The sequence below is a fragment of the Zootoca vivipara genome, chromosome Z1 (assembly GCF_965207765.1).
Source record: "Zootoca vivipara chromosome Z1, rZooViv2.hap1.1, whole genome shotgun sequence".
In the NCBI taxonomy this organism is placed as follows: domain Eukaryota; kingdom Metazoa; phylum Chordata; class Lepidosauria; order Squamata; family Lacertidae; genus Zootoca; species Zootoca vivipara.
In genome coordinates this window covers 33,955,060-33,971,677 of record NC_142583.1, presented here as the reverse complement: position 1 = coordinate 33,971,677, position 16,618 = coordinate 33,955,060, and the positions used below count along the sequence as shown (strand labels likewise).

Here is a 16,618-nt window from a genome sequence, read left to right as displayed (position 1 = left end):
CCTATTCTATTCTTCCATAGTTGTGATGTCACAAGTCTGGCAGGAACTAATACGCATCTAATAAAGTCCTTAAATACTATGTGTCGCCCCACCCCTGCAATCATAGAGCAAAAGTAGCATTAATAGAGATGTTTTCATAGTTTGCCTGACTAAAAGTACCCAATCCCAAATTTCATTTCTGCACCACCGCTGAATATAAGTGGCCCCCATGAACCGCCACCCCCTCCAATAGTCTGGAGACATTGTACTTGCTGGGGTATAGTACCATCTACCTTGGATTGACTAAAGGGACCCCTGACCATTAGGTCCAGTCGTGACCGACTCTGCGGCGTACAGCTTCCAGGTCATGTGGGCAGCATGACAAAGCTGCTTCCGGCGAACCAGAGCAGCACACGGAAATACCATTTACCTTACCGCCAGAGCGGTACCTATTTATTTACTTGCATTTTGACGTGCTTTCAAACTGCTTAGTTGGCAGGAGCTGGGACCAAGCAACGGGAACTCAGCTTATTCTTGTCATGCCTCTCACTTAAATGCTAATGCCATTGTAATTATATGATTCAGTATAATTCCTACTGCAGTTTGATTTTATGGTAAAGTGTGTGTGTGTGTGTGTGTGTGTGTGTGTATACACACACACACACAGTGGAACTTCGGTTTATGAACACCTCGGTTTACGAATTTTCAGTTTACGAACGCCGCGGACCTATCTGGAACAGATTAATTCACTTTCCATTACTTTCAATGGGAAAGTTCACTTCAGTTTATGAACACTTCAGTTTATGAACAGACTTCCGGAACCAATTACACCCATGCTTCGGGTTAAGTACGCTTCAGGTTGAGTACTCCGCAGACCCGTCTGGAACGGATTAATCCACTTTCCATTACTTTCAATGGGAAAGTTTGCTTCAGTTTATGAACGCTTCAGTTTAAGTACTCCGCGGACCGTCTGGAACAGATTAATCCACTTTCCATTACTTTCAATGGGAAAGTTCGCTTCAGTTTATGAACGCTTCAGTTTATGAACAGACTTCCGGAACCAATTGTGTTCATAAACCGAGGTACCACTGTGTGTGTGTGTGTGTGTGTGTGTGTGTGTGTGTGTGTGTGTATATATATATATATATATATATATATATATATATATATATATAATGAGAAGTACTTATAAATGGCCGTCTACACAGCCTGTTTATTATTAGGTTTATCTAATCAATACAAAAGCTTAGTTGGGGTGTATTTTAAAAAAATTCTTTGAAAAGTATCTTCAAAGCAACTACTCTGGAAACAGCAGATAGGTGGAGCTTTTTTATCCATCTTTCACACTCTTTTCTGCTGCAATTAGAAATTAATTGTGAAAAATGAATACGCGTTGCACAAGAAAATCCATTGATTCTAATCATGCCCTCTGGAGAAGCCGAAAACAAGTCTGCCCCATCTTTTGGGTGGTAGACCATCAGATATTTGAAGTCAGTGGGCCATGTCATCCTTTCATCTTCTCTTCTCTAGGCTAAATGTACTGTATTTATATTTCAGCTTTTCTCCATGGGAGATCAAGGTGGCATGTATGGTTCTCTTCCCATTTTATCCTTACAACAACCCTGGTAGGTTAGGCTGAGAGACTATGCCTGGCCCAAGGTCACCCAGTGAGCTTTGTGGCAGAGTGAGGGATTTGAACCTTGGTCCGCCAAGTCCCAGTCCAACACTCTAACCACCACACCACACTGGTTCTCATGCTCCTCCTCATAAGTTTCCAGATTTATACGCCACCTTGAGCCACTCAGAAATCCCAAGGCAACAGACTCGACTTCAACAACACAGACTTTATTAATCAAGAAGACAGATAAAGGACCCAAAAAAGGTTTATTCACATTTGTAGAAGCCAAGGTTTATTCAAATTTGTACTTTTTGCACCACACTGACAGTGACCTAAACGTCAGAGAAACACAAAAATATAATTAGTAATATAAATCCTTCTCCTCATCTGTACCTGGGATCTGATGTCATCATGCATTGTTATATAAGGCTATGGTGTTTAATTGTGTTTGTACTGTATGTGCTGTTTTGGAAAATCCTGGATTTTGGAAGGATAAAACTAGGAGTATGAGATGTGTGTGTGTGTGTGTGTGTGTGTGTGTGTGTGTGTGTGTGTAAACGTGCTATTGCAGTGCCTCAGAGTTCTGCAGAGCTACATGTCTCCAATTGGGCTTGTCCGGTAAATTGCCCACTAGATCTTATCAGATGGTAATTTACCTGTGTGTTTCAAGTTTTAATTTTATGCCACTATTTCCAAGCAGGACCCAGGTGGCACTGTAGGACCCAGGTGGCGCTGTGGGTTAAACCACTGAGCCTAGGGCTTGCTGATCAGAAGGTCGGCGGTTCGAATCCTTGTGACGGGGTGAGCTCCCATTGCTTGGTCCCAGCTCCTGCCAACCTAGCAGTTCGAAAGCACGTCAAAATGCAAGTATATAAATAGGAACCGCTACAGCGGGAAGGTAACGGCGTTTCCGTGTGCTGCTCTGTTCGCCAGAAGCGGCTTTGTCATGCTGGCCACATGACCTGGAAGCTATACGCCGGCTCCCTCGGCCAATAATGCGAGATGAGCGCAACCCCAGAGTCGGTCACGACTGGACCCAATGGTCAGGGGTCCCTTTACCTTTATTTCCAAGCAGATTAGGAATATACAACTGTGGGTTTATTAATACCTAACTTAGATCATATATCTCTGACAGAAGACAATGCCAAACAGTAAGTTACGTTAAATGCACTATTGCATTTAACATGACTGCTTTTTAAAAACAAAACAAAACAAAACAAAAATAGCCTCTAGGTTCTGTGATAGAGCTCCTGAAAAAGAAACAACAGAAGCAACAAATGTCATTTTATATTACCCTTTTCATAAAACTTATCTGTTGTCACATTAGCCACCGTAAATAGCCTAAATCTAATTTTATGGAAGAGACCATTTTAAAGAATAGAATGTTATCAAAACTAAAGACAAACTCGGTTTTTTTTAAAAAAATGTTTTAGTACACGATGATCTAGCCTCTTGTCATTCTAATAAAAAATTGTCCGATGTTCTTACTCTTTGTCATTTGTCAGCAACGAATTGGCTAGTATCTGTGCCAGCAACTTCAAGCACTGTTTAATGTGTGTTAGAATTTCCATCTTAATAATAGTTTTCTGTTGCCCGGTTGCTACAAAGCAGCTCCCTAAAAGCCACTATTATTCAGTACCCTGTCAAAGATCTCATATCTACATTAGGTGTTATTATCAACAGTGGTTTGTTTTCTATGCACTCAAAGCAACTTTTTCTTTCAAAATAGAGGTGTAGAAATTGAAGCTTCAAATGCATAGGAGAATAAATTGCCAAGATTCTCATCATATGATAACATTCTTTAAAAGCCCTAAATGGCCTCAGTCCAGCATAGCTGAAGGAGTGTCTCCACCCCCATCATTCTGCCCGGACACTGAGGTCCAGCGCTGAGGGCCTTCTGGTAGTTCCCTCACTGCAAGAAGTGAGGTTACAGGGAAGCAGGCAGAGGGCCTTCTCAGTAGTGGCGCCCGCCCTGTGGAACGCCCTCCCATCAGATGTCAAAGAGAAAAACAACTACCAGGTTTTTAGAAGACATCTGAAGGCAGCCCTGTTTAGGGAGGCTTTTAATGTTTAGTAGATTATTGTATTTTATTTTTTTGTTGGAAGCCGCCCAGAGTGGCTGGGGAAACCCAGCCAGATGGACAGGGTATAAAAATTATTATTATTATTATTATTATTATTATTATTATTATTATTATTATTCAGTGGATAATCAGTTGAGAACCTCCGTTGGGACAACACCAGCTAAAGATGGAATCAGGGGTGCTGTTTGAAGAGGTCACGGTTTAGGCAATGATGGGGAATGTGTGACTCTCCAGATATTGTTGGACTCCCAAGTCCCAACATCTCTGATCGTTGACCATGCTAGCTAATGTTGTTGAGAGGTGGAATCCAACAATATTTGAAGAGCATAGACTCCTCACCCCTAGTGCAGGTGGATACTGTACACAATTCTTGGACTGTGAGTGTATATACCATAGGTAGGCAAACTAAGGCCCAGGGGCTAGATTTGGCCCAATTGCCTTTTCAACCAGCCCGCAGACAGCCCGGGAATCAGCATGTTTTTACATGAGTAGAATGTGTCATTTTATTTAAAATGCCTCTCTGGGTTATTTGTGGGGCATAGGAATTCATTCATTTATTTTTTTTCAAAATATAGTCTGGCCAAGGTCTGAGAGACAGTGGACTGGCCCCCTGCTGAAAAGGTTCGCTGACCCTGGTATATCCCAATCCACGTTTTGTGTCCAGCTTGATAGGGTTTCTGAGCTAGGACAGACTTAACCAGCCTATCACTTAGTTTCCAAGCTTGTCCACATCAGAACAGAATGTAGATTTGCAGCGTGCTATCTGGTGGCACTGTGGTTAAACCACTGAGCCTAGGGCTTGCTGATCAGAAGGTTGGCGGTTCGAATCCCTGTGACGGGGTGAGCTCCTGTTGCTCGGTCCCAGCTCCTGCCAACCTAGCAGTTCGAAAGCACGTCAAAATGCAAGTAGATAAATAGGAACTGCTACAGCGGGAAGGTAAACGGCGTTTCCATGTGCTGCTCTGGTTTGCCAGAAGCGGCTTTGTCATGCTGGCCACATGACCTGGAAGCTATACGCCGGCTCCCTCGGCCAATAATGCGAGATGAGCGTGCAACCCCAGAGTCGGTCACGACTGGACCTAATGGTCAGGGGTCCCTTTACCTTTACCTTTATCTACCCATTAATGTAGGATTAGCCACATGATGTCCTTCCCCCAATTATCCCGATCATTCTCCTGGATCTTTTTCCTTTTAAAAGGGTTTTTCAATCCTTGGGAAGTTTGAAATGACCAGGTTTGAAAAACTCCACAAACTGAAATGGAGGGAAGGACTGGGAAAGCACTGGAATGGAGAAGATGTCATGGGGATGCCCCAAAAATTATGGAGAGAGGGGCAGGTGCAAATCCACACTTCAATTGTTATTTAAGTACAGACAATGCATTTTCAGAGAACCTAGCACAAAATATTTTCTTTGTAGTAGAACATATTTTCCCCTAAGTCATTTTATCCTGTTATTCATAGAAAAACATGGCTGTATTTTTTTAATTACATTTATATGCATCCAAGGAGCTCAAAGTGGCATACATGTTTCTCGCTCTCTCCATTTCCTTCTCACAACAACCTTATGAGGTAGGTCAGACTAAGGGATAGCGACTGGCTCAAGGTCACCCAGTAGGCATCATGACTGAGTGGGAATTTGAACTCTGGTCTCCCAGGTCCTAGACCAACCATCTAACCACACTACCACACTGAGCATGGAGCACACACTGGATTAAACCCTAAATGAACTACAGAACACATTGATTAAAAGAACTGAGCCCTTCATCTATGCAATGCTGAGTGGGAGGTTGAACATTCAAGCCAATAAATCATTCTTTAAAAGCAAACATTTTATTCAAAGTGTAAGCAGGGATAAATGATTTATAGTTGTGACTTGCCAGACATCCTGTGCAATCAAGCATGCTCAACCCCTTCCATATCTGAACCATTTTCCTTACTTGTCATTAATCTATGGCTTTCATTTAGTTTCCTACAGGTCACAGCAAAGGGAATACAGTGACTTTATATCAGGGAAAGAACAAAATCCATAGAGAGTGAAATATCAGGCATGCGTTGGACAATTGCAGTGAGCCAATACTTTCTTGCCCATTAGACACCACCATTGCGAAGCAAATTGGGATAGCTCAGTCAGTAGAGCATAGCACGTTTGGCAAACCCTCACCATGATCAACTCCCACCTGGAAACCTATGTCCCCACCTTGGAAGGACGTGTGGGTCCAGAACTGGCCTCCACAGTCACTTATGGACTCGCTGTTAAGACAGTATTCATGGAAGACAATCTTACTCGGCTATGAGTGATCACCAAAGAAGAAGAATCTCAGGGTCATGTGTTCGAGTCCTATTCTGGGCAAAAGATTCCTGCATTGCAGGGGGTTGGAATAGATGACCCTTGTGAGCCCTTCCAACTCTATGATTTTATATGGAGAGTCAACTTACAATTCTATGATTCCATGGGTGCTGCCCTTTCTTTCTTTCTTTTCTTTTTTTCTTAGTAGTTAACATCAAAGGTTAATCATATAGGTGTCTTTCATTTCTATGGAACCTGAAAAGCAAAAATAAAAGGCAGCCATGTTCACCCACAAGAAAAATTCCCCTCATTAGAGCAATACCATCCTTAGGCCAGTCGATCAAAATGTTAGAAAATATTGTGCAAAATTTTGAACACTTCATCCAGCTAGAACAGTGTTTCTCAACCTTTTTTGGGCCAAGGCACACTTGTTCCATGAAAAAAATCACGAGGCACACCACCATTAAAAAAGTTAAAAAATTTAACTCTGTGCCGCCCTATATTGACTATATAATTATGACTGTAAGAAACACTTGCCAATTGCTGTGTTGGTTGCAATCTCCTGTAATAAGGCTTCACAAGCCGCTGATTTCTCTGCCAGCACAATCCTTTGCTCAGCAAGTTTCAGGTTGAGCTCATCCAGCCAGCTTCTTTAAGTTTGTCTAAAACCACCCTCCCGTGGTGGTGGCTGTTGAGAGCTGCGCTCGCCCCGCGTCGTGACCCGGCTGGCTTGTTTTCCGGCGGCCGCCAGGCACGTGACAATGCAAATCGCCCTTCTCGTCGCCGCACGTCGCGGCACACCAGCCAGTGTGCCGCGGGACAGTGGTTGAGAAACGCTGAGCTAGAATACCATTTTGTCCGCCAAACAAGAATGAAGAAGAGGGAAATCGGAAGGGAAAGGTTTGGCTGATATTGAAACCATAGGCGGAGTCTGCATTTCTGCACAGTCTTGAGGAAGAATGTGGGAGGAGGTACCAGACATTCAAATGAGGCTTCACTAGGTGCTTTGCAGATTTCCTATTGCACCTGGCGTTGCTGGGGCAAAGAAACATACAATGGTTGAGCCCCCATTCGCAGAAATATAAAATCCAGCTGTTTCTCAGCTCAGTCTCCATCCTTAGTTGAAACAGACAAGTTCCTTGGTTGGTGGAAAGCAGAGAAGTGAGCTGTAACACCTCCAGAGTGCTTTGGCACTTACAGGATCACACGCCTTCTAGCAGCTTTCATCATTTTAGACATGCAAGTTCAGCTGCTGTTAATACAGTAGTGTCTCTTTTTCCATCAAACATTTAAAAGATGGACTTTCAGCACCCCATATAATGGGTTCATTTGAATGATCTTATCCCTGTTAAAGGCAATCTGCAGCAAGATTCATAGGCTTTATATAGAAAATGTTGTTTACTATACTTCTAAAAGTTTGAAGGGATAACTTTTTAGATTGCTTTTCTGCTTCTAGGACAGCTGTAGCTCATCATAAGGAATATGATGTCACCTTGGAAACCAAGCATTGATTCCAAATTCAGTGACTCGCTGACTCTCTAATGCAATTGAGTTGTGCTAAGAATTCAACTGCTACGGTGGGCAATTTTTTTTGCATTAAAAATTCCCCAGAGGTTTTGAACAGAGATTAGTAAAATGTATTAAACCAATGTGAAGTTAGAAAAATTAAATTGGTATCTTCAAAGTCCACCTTGCCTACAGCTAGCCTATGGCAATCATGTCTCATTTAAGGCTAGTTTCTCAATTACAAGCAAGACGCTGTCAGCAATTTGCTATTTTGTTTTATACAAAGAGGTGCAAATGATCAGTCTCTATAGTATTAATTGGCCTGCTGTATATAAAAATATATCTAATGCAAAGCAGAGAATCTAATTTCAGGCAGCATGGTTATTTTCTCTAGGATACATTGAAACAACCAGCTTAAATTCAAGGTGTGCTGTTGAGTGCAAACTATGTGTTTGTATAACTAGATGCTTATATAGCATCTTGAGCTGGATTATGAAAGAAAACATATCTCTGGCTGCAGACTATAGGTACATATACTGTATTTTTTCGTGTATAAGATGCCCCCATGTATAAGACGCCCCCTATTTTTTGGGTACTCCAAATTAAGAAAGTACCCCTCAGCACTACCCACGTATAAAATGAGCCCCAATTTTTAACCTAATTTTTGGGGGCTTTTTTAAAAAAAAAAACCTAGTCTTATACACGGGAAAATATGGTACTTCTAGAGCAGGCATGTCAAACCTGCAGCCCTCCAGATGTTTTGGCCTACAACTCCCATGATCCCTAGCTAGCAGGACCAGTGGTTGGGGAAGATGGGAATTGTAGTCCAAAACATCTGGAGGGCCGCAGGTTTGACATGCCTGTTCTAGAGGATCCTGCAGTTCCATATCTGTGCACAACTAGGTTATACAGAGCTCTTACATGCAAGTAGGTGCTGGAGCATTGGAATTTTCTGCCAACAATTGTGTCCAATATATGTTTGTTACAGAAAGAAGAAGGCAGGAGAAGGGCTAAAACTGTGGGTCTGCTCTCTGCCACTACAGACGTACCCTATATGGGAATAATGCATGAATCGGGCTATACTCTGCTGGCAATGTTTCAATTCTTTCCTGACTCCTGTTTCTGCATCCAGCCCCTGCTTTTCTACACCTTCCTCTACTGAGTACTCAATCCAGTTAATCTTCCTTCTATGTCTACATGAGGCTTCCCCAGACAGATCTCTTCCAGGTGTTTTGAATGATAACTCCCATCAACCCTGATCATTGGGCTTGCCAGCTGAGGCTGATGAGAGCTGTTGTCCCAAAGGATCTAGAGGGTGCTAGGTTGGGAAAGGGTGCTGTAGATCCTGTTCCACACCTTTTCCTGACTCTGGCCCATAAGAGCCAACTCATAGTGTCCAGGTCCTTCCCCCAATTAATAATAATAATAGTAATTATTATTGTTATTATTATTATTATTATTATTATTATTATTATTATTATTTGCTTATCCCCTGTTCATCTGTCTGGGCCTCCCCAGCCACTCTGGGCGGCTTCCAACAGAATATTAAAAACACAACAAAACATCAAACATTTAAAACTTCCCTAAACAGGGCTGCCTTCAGATGTTTTCTAAAAATCAGATTTATTTCCTTGACATCTGATGGGAGGGCATTCCACAGGGCGGCGCCACTACTGAGGAGACCCTCTGCCTGGTTCCCTGTAACCTCACTTCTTGCAGTGAGGGAACCGCCAGAAGACCCTCGGAGCTGGACCTCGGTGTCCGGGCTGAATGATGGGGTGGAGACGCTCCTTCAGGTATACAGGACCGAGGCTGTTTGGGGCTTTAATGGTCAGCACCAACACTTGGAATTGTGCTCAGAAATGTACTGGGAGCCAATGTAGGTCTTTCAGGACTGGTGTTATGATATAAAAAAAAAATCTTTGAGGGGGTCAGCCCCCTACCCCACCAAGTTGATGGGCATTGATATATCAAAATGGTGTGCATGCACTGCATCTTGTGATGTTGTGGGGTGGGGCTTACCTCCCTCTCCCCAATATTTTATTCAAGTTGGCCCCCTTGCCCTGGTCCATCTCTTACCTACATTACAAAATATAATTGGTGAAACAGTCATTCCTACTCACTCAAGGAACTCTCAGAACTCTCATGACCTCTAACGTAAGTCTCAGCATCCTTCACAAAGACCACATCTGCACTGTACATATAAATAAGTACCACAACCATTTTAAACAAGGGTGGCTTTCCCCCAAGAATTCTGGTAAGTGTAGTTTGTTAGGGGTGGTGAGACCCTGTTCCCCTCACAGAGTTGTACTTTCCAGAGCTTTCAATCCCTCTTTCCAAAGAACTCTGGAAATTGTAACTCTCTCAGTATTCTTAACAGAGGAGCATAACTAGCAAAAATAAATAAATAATATATTATGCATTTGTAGGATAAGTGGACCCGTAGACTACAGTTATTGACTTGTCCCTCTGTTCCTGCTGTCATCTTACAAATTCAGTGGCTGTTGACCTCCGCTAATCTGTAATCTTGTTTTAACCTCTCACTTTTGGATTGCATCTCTCTCCCAATTCCAAAATGTCCCGCAGTCATAACTCTGGAAAATAAAAAGAGGCTGACTACACCTTGGTTAGTGAAAGAATTTGACTGCTGTGATTCATAATGTCACCGCCTCACAGCTAGACTATTTCAATGCCCTTTAGGTAGACTGCCTTGCAGATTCAGCAAGCAAAAAATATGGTGAATCATCTTTAATCTGTGACCACATTCTATGAGTGCCCCTGCATCCACATTACAGTGGTACCTCGGGTTAAGGACTTAATTCATTCTGGAGGTCCGTTCTTAACCTGAAACTGTTCTTAACCTGAAGCACCACTTTAGCTAATGGGGCCTCCTGTTGCCGCCACGCCGCCAGAGAACAATTTCTGTTCTCATCCTGAAGCAAAGTTCTTAACCTGGGGTACTATTTCTGGATTAGTGGAGTCTATAACCTGAAATGTCTGTAACCTGAAGCGTCTGTAACCCGAGGTACCACTGTACTTCCTTTATTATTACTTACGCATTTTACTTACTTTATTAATGTGATTTTGTTATTGTTTTGAGGTATTCAGAGTCACGATATTTTTCTCCCTTAATGTTAGTGGTATGGAAAATTACAGAAAACTATAAAAATATATAAATAAAATTTTAGGAGCTACTTTTCTCTCATGTTGGTGAACCTAATACCAGAAACTGTTGGCTTTGTTACAGAATATTTGGAACTGTCCTAAGAGGCAGCAAAAAGAAAGGGGGGAGGGAGTTTATATATCCTGCGGCAGCAGTAGTGGTGAAAAGGAATGATGTTTTACATAGAAGTAAGAATTTTGTGTGCAATTACATTGAGCAAAAGTTTCATAAAGAAAAGGAAACAGTCTGTTGCTGATTAAAACAAAAATCACAAAAATAGGAAGCAAGGCTGTCAATTTCTCTTCAGGAAAAATAACAGCACAAAAAAATCCTGTTGTTTGGCTTAAGGAATACAGTATATGACAGGCGGGGGAAGTTATCCCTTGTCTCAGTTTAAGAGAGAGCAAAGGCATTAAACAGGCTTACTTGGATGAAAAATCTTTGATTAAAAGTTTTACTGCTCTTGTCCAGATTCATATTACTTAGCATTAAATTTATCTGTCATAGGGGATTTGAGAGTATGAAAGTGGTTCACTAGAAAGGTTAAGTAGAGAAAACGCAGTCCAGGTAAAGGAACAGAATCTGAACAAAAATAAGATCTGGTTATTATCTGGAGTTCTTAAGGCGGTGCCTGAACTTTATGTTGTACACTGCCCTGGTATCGATGGCTACAAATCTCATATATATCATAATAAGCATACAGCCTCATACCTAGGGATCAGCATTCCCACAACATCTTCTGGACCTTGTTACAAAATGTTACCTTGTGCTTATGGTACCTTAAATATACTTCACATCAGGCTTCCCTCCCAGCTCCAGCCCCCAAGACATTTTGCATCTGGTCTGCGTATCCAAGTGATCATTTTGTTGCCTTTTAATAGAAGGCCCCTCTGATTTATTTTAATGAACTTTGAAACCCAATTAGGTTTTTTATTTCCTTAATTACATTGAGAAGAAAGGCAGCCAAATGAGCCATCATTAGCATCAGGCACAGTTTCCTGGACTATTTTCCAAAATGTCTGAATGATCTTTTAGCCTCTCTTCAAATTGTTTCATGGAGCCAATAAATAAATTGTTCAGGGCAAAGATAAAGGGCACATTATTATTTAAATGCAAATTGGTTCCAACAGAAAGAAATCTATGAGTTAGGGATTTGAAATTCTGCACACACAAAATCTGGAGATTTGCGCTTGGAATGCTTAGGCTGTGCACATGATATACCTTTAAAGCACATACCTTAAAGCACCTTTAAAGAATTCTGGGGGCTGTAGTTTGTTAAGTATTGCTGGGAATTGTAATTTTTTGAGGGGTACCTCCAGTGCCCAGAATTCTTTGAGAGGGAAAATGTGCTCTGAATGTGCTTTAAAGGTACAGTGGAACCTCGGTTTATGAACACCTCGGTTTATGAATTTTCGGTTTACGAACGCCGCGGACCCATCTGGAAGAGATTAATTCACTTTCCATTACTTTCAATGGGAAAGTTCGCTTCAGTTTATGAACGCTTCAGTTTATGAACAGACTTCCAGAACCAATTACACCCATGCTTTGGGTTAAGTACGCTTCAGGTTGAGTACTCTGCGGATCCTTCTGGAACGGATTAATCCACTTTCCATTACTTTCAATGGGAAAGTTCGCTTCAGTTTATGAACGCTTCAGTTTAAGTACTCCGCGGACCATCTGGAACAGATTAATCCACTTTCCATTACTTTCAATGGGAAAGTTCACTTCAGTTTATGAACGCTTCAGTTTATGAACAGACTTCAGGAACCAATTGTGTTCATAAACCGAGGTACCACTGTATATTATATACGCTACCTTAGTGTCTGCAACTGGCTATGTTATGTAAACTGGACACATTTGCATTGATTCTGATTTTTTTTATTTTAGTTATAGGTCCTATAACCCATGCTGGAATAATATAGGAGATGCCCGAATTTTATATTTTTGTTTCTGTCTTTTTTAGGATCAGGCTATGTCAAAGTAACAGAACATAGGAAATGTAAATAAAAGTCAGGTTTTGCTCCTAAAGAAAGCTGCTTAAATAACAGGTGGCACCAAAGGGAACTAACTGAACGGACTTAGTTCTTATAAACCCAGAGCTCTCTTCCATTCAGGCAGCAGGTGAGTGTAGCAGTGCACCCAGGCCAGGAGTTTGGGGCAGAAGTCAAGGCGCACACACAGCAGAACAAGCACAGGGTTGGTTTGAAGAAGATAGAAAAGTTTACAAATAAAAAAAAGCAGTGGGAACAAATTGCTGATGTGTGTGTGCTAATTTGGCTCAGTTGGTAGAGCATGGGACTGTTAATCTTAGGGTTGTGGGTTTGAGCCCCATGATGGGCAAAAGATTCCTGCATTACAGGGGGTTGGGCTGGATGACTCTTGTAGTCCCTTCAGAGTGAGAAAAAAGAAATAGAATCCTGATAGAATAGAATAGAAGTGGGCACGGCTGGTTGGCTGGAACCCTGAACAGGAGCACCACACACTGCAATATTTTGTTGGAGATTCCACTTGTGCTCATATAAATCTGATGCAAGTTTGTTATGTGGATATATATATTTGCCCTGTAGCCTGAGATTTCTTTCTGGTCTAGACCAGCAAAGCTGAAATGCAACTTTGAATCTGCTTCTTGTCATTGATCCAGTTGCAAAAGGAACCTGAGGGACATATAAAATTTGCTGGGAATTTGGCGATGTTCTCTTGAATCAGCCTCCAGGAGAGAGCTGCGTTCCCGAATGAGAAAACCATTCCTAGCACAATTTCTGCTGGTATCTGTCTGCAGTATTGCTTACCAATTCAAACACATTAGCTCCTGCGTATCATATATTCTAGGTTTGACACAAAGCAGATTCTGGGGATAAGCCCCAGTGAATTCTCGCTCAAATTAATCTTTAAGAGGTTTCAGCTGCTTTTTCATCTCAGTCATGTTAATACAGTTTCTGCAGTTCTGCTGCTCATCTCCATATATTCTCTTCTGCTGACAAAGCATGAAGGATCACAGGGAAAGCTATGCCATAGTATCTGAATACATTTGGTCAGTCATCCTGACTCTGAGTCCATAGATATCAGTACTTTCAATGCTTTGCAAAGCAAACAAGTTAAACTGTGGTGCTCTTGTACTAGAGTCAATTAATTTGGATTAAACTGTTTTGTGGATTTAACTATTCAAGCGTTGCTTTCGGTGGCTTCTACAAAAGTAACAAAATCAGTGTTGAATGTTGGTCATTGGCATTAGCAATTATTCTTGTAGAATCCATAAGTGCTGCCTATCCCAAACAGGTTTCTAAGCCTCTGAATATAGTCTGCCCTCATAATTGACAGGATCGGTCGATTTACAGGTGGGCAGGGGTGGAAGACCGTTTTATTTGGCCCACCTTCCTATGCAAACCTACCTAATTCACACCTCCCAGGTGAATGCATGAATCAAAAGAAAATTATCCTCTGGATTTCACACTAATCTGAATTTGGGGGTACAGTTCATGGCTCAAAACATACTGTATTTTTTGCTCCATAAAATGCACTTTTTCCCTCCTAAAAAGGAAGGGAAAATGTCTGTGCGTCTTATGGAGTGAAGGCCCGCTTGCAAGAACAGGGACAGGAGCCGCAATTGGGAGAGGCGCGGCGCAGCGCAGCGCCTCTCCCAACCGCAACTACCAAGCCGCTTGCAAGAGCAGGCTTGGTAGCCGCCGTTGGGAGCTCCCGTCCGTCCCTTCTCCTGGCTTGCTGTTAAGCAAAAAAAGCAAGAGGCGCTTGGGCGCTGTGCGTGGCTCTCACTCCGCTTGCTTTACTGCGAGCCGGGAGGAGGGACCGAAATTAAGAAATTTTGGAATATGATACATGAGTAAATTAAAAAGTTGATAAAAAATCACACAATAAAAGAGCAGAAACATATTTATTAGGAATTTTGAATGGAGACATCCCAAAAGATAAAATTAATATTTTCCTGTACACGACAACAGCAACAAGGATGGTGATAGGCAACAATTGGAAAGGAAATTATATTCCAACCAAAGAGCAATGGTTGAATAAATTATGTGAATATTTGGAATTAGCAAAGTTGACTGATTTTTTAAAGACAAAAACCAAAAAATATAATTCAGAAACAATGAAAATGTTTAAATGATTATGTAGAGAAGGATCAAATGTAAGGTATTGGTTATGTTTAGAGTAGACTTGCGAGAGATTTAGAAAATTTATTGACTGAAATATTTGTGTAAGATTGTAGGGGGGGAATACAGAATAACAGATATAGTATAAGCTTGATTAAAATGTATATAGGAAGTTCAGTGTAAGCGGTGCAAGTCAATTAATGAATTTTTATTATTATTTTCATATTGAGATATTTGTAGAATAAATTTGGAAGAAATTCTTCTAATTTTTCTTCTGTTTTCCTTTTCTTTTTTCTTCTTCTTTTTCTTTTTCTTCCTTCTTTCTCTTTCTTTCCTTTTTTCATATATAGGCGCTTATTTGAAATATATATGTGTGTGTGTAATTGCAATATCTTGTTTATATTTTGTAATAACTATGTTAATTAAATAATAAATTTTAAAATTAAAAAAGAAAGAAAAAAGAAACAATTGATAAGTGTATCATAAATATTTTCAATACATTTTGTTGATCAGATTGTTTCGTGTTGTAACCCAGGGGATTTTCTTTGTCTCATCTAAAACAACACAGCAAGTGTACATGCCCAATGTCAACAGGCAGGGAGCTGCCAGATTAAAAGACCCATTGCATACCATTAAGTGGTGCTTGTAAACACACAAGTTCCGCAGATCGAAGCAGAAGTATTGCAGAGAATGGTGATGGCTGTCATCAGCATAATACAGAAAGTGAAATGAGTCACAATAATAGAAGATCAAGCACGGCATAATCACATGTTCTTAATGTCCCCCCAGAACATCTAGTTTACTCAGATTTATTTTCAAAATTACTTCTAAAAAGTTAAAAGGAAGTTGAAAAGGTCAAACCACTTCAAGTTAAGGGGGTCAAATTGCTACAAGGGGCTTGGATGGTACTGGAAATCAGAATAATAGAGGTTTAGTTACATCAGAAGCAGAAAATCAGCCACTGATCTGTTTATGGGAGACTGGGGAGAGAGTAATTTCAATAGTGTTTTATCTAAAAGGTTTTGGTTTTGGTCCTTCTGCAGATCTTGGAGTTCTGCTGAAGCCTCCTTCTGGGACTATGGATGTTGCCATTCTGGCTCTATAGGTATCAGCACTTGGGAAGGACTTCAGCATTTGCCAGCCTGGTGCTGTCCAGATGTTTTGGACTACACCTTCCATCAGTCCCAGCCACTACATTCTGGCAGGGTCTGATGGTATTTTAGTCCAAAACATCTGGATGGCACCAAGCTGTTTAAGACTGGATCAAGGGGATAGAATGTAATTAATAATGCCACTTGAAAAGAGCTATGCATAAGCTTAAGGAACTGCTGGATGAGATCCCAGAAGTTCTCAAAGAGAAAGGAATCCAAGATGGATGGGAGTTTCTTAAAAGTAAAATATTGAAGGCACAAATGAGGACAATTCCAACCAAAAATAAAAGTGGGAGGCATCTAAAGAAACCAGTGTGGCTGCATAAGGAGCTTACAAATGAGCTGATATTTAATAAAGGCATATTTAAGAAACAGAAGAAAGGGGAAATCATTAAGTAGGAGTATATATATGAGTGAGTAGCCAACAGTTGCAGAGTGAAGGTCAGGCAAGCCATAGTTCAGAATGAGCTCAGGCTTGCAAGATAGGATAAATTAATTAAAAATGTTTATTCGGCTATGTTCAAAGCAAGAGGAAGAACAAGCAAGTAGGAGGTCCTCTGTGTGGAAAAGACAGAGAAATGCTATTGGGTGGCAGAGAGAAGGCAGAAGTGCTCAAGATAGTTCTGTCTTCACCTGAAAGTAAAGGAATGCCAAACCTGGTGATAACAGAATAAATGATGCAATGAGGGAGCTGCAGCCCAAGATAAGAGAAGAGGTAGTAAGG

The 16,618-nt window shown here is 41.2% G+C and overlaps 1 protein-coding gene and 1 long non-coding RNA gene across 2 annotated transcripts in view; one reads left to right on the top strand and one right to left on the bottom strand.

Annotated features, from left to right (window-relative positions):
- LOC148687328 (uncharacterized) overlaps positions 1–6,224 on the bottom strand; it is a 48,250-nt gene extending 42,026 nt beyond the window's left edge. The window contains exon 1 of the long non-coding RNA XR_015947886.1: positions 6,118–6,224. This is a non-coding gene — a long non-coding RNA (uncharacterized LOC148687328). The remainder of the gene's footprint in view (positions 1–6,117) is intronic.
- The window catches only part of RXFP1 (relaxin family peptide receptor 1), a 54,062-nt gene that overhangs the window by 842 nt on the left and 36,602 nt on the right, over positions 1–16,618 (top strand). The window lies entirely within an intron of this gene.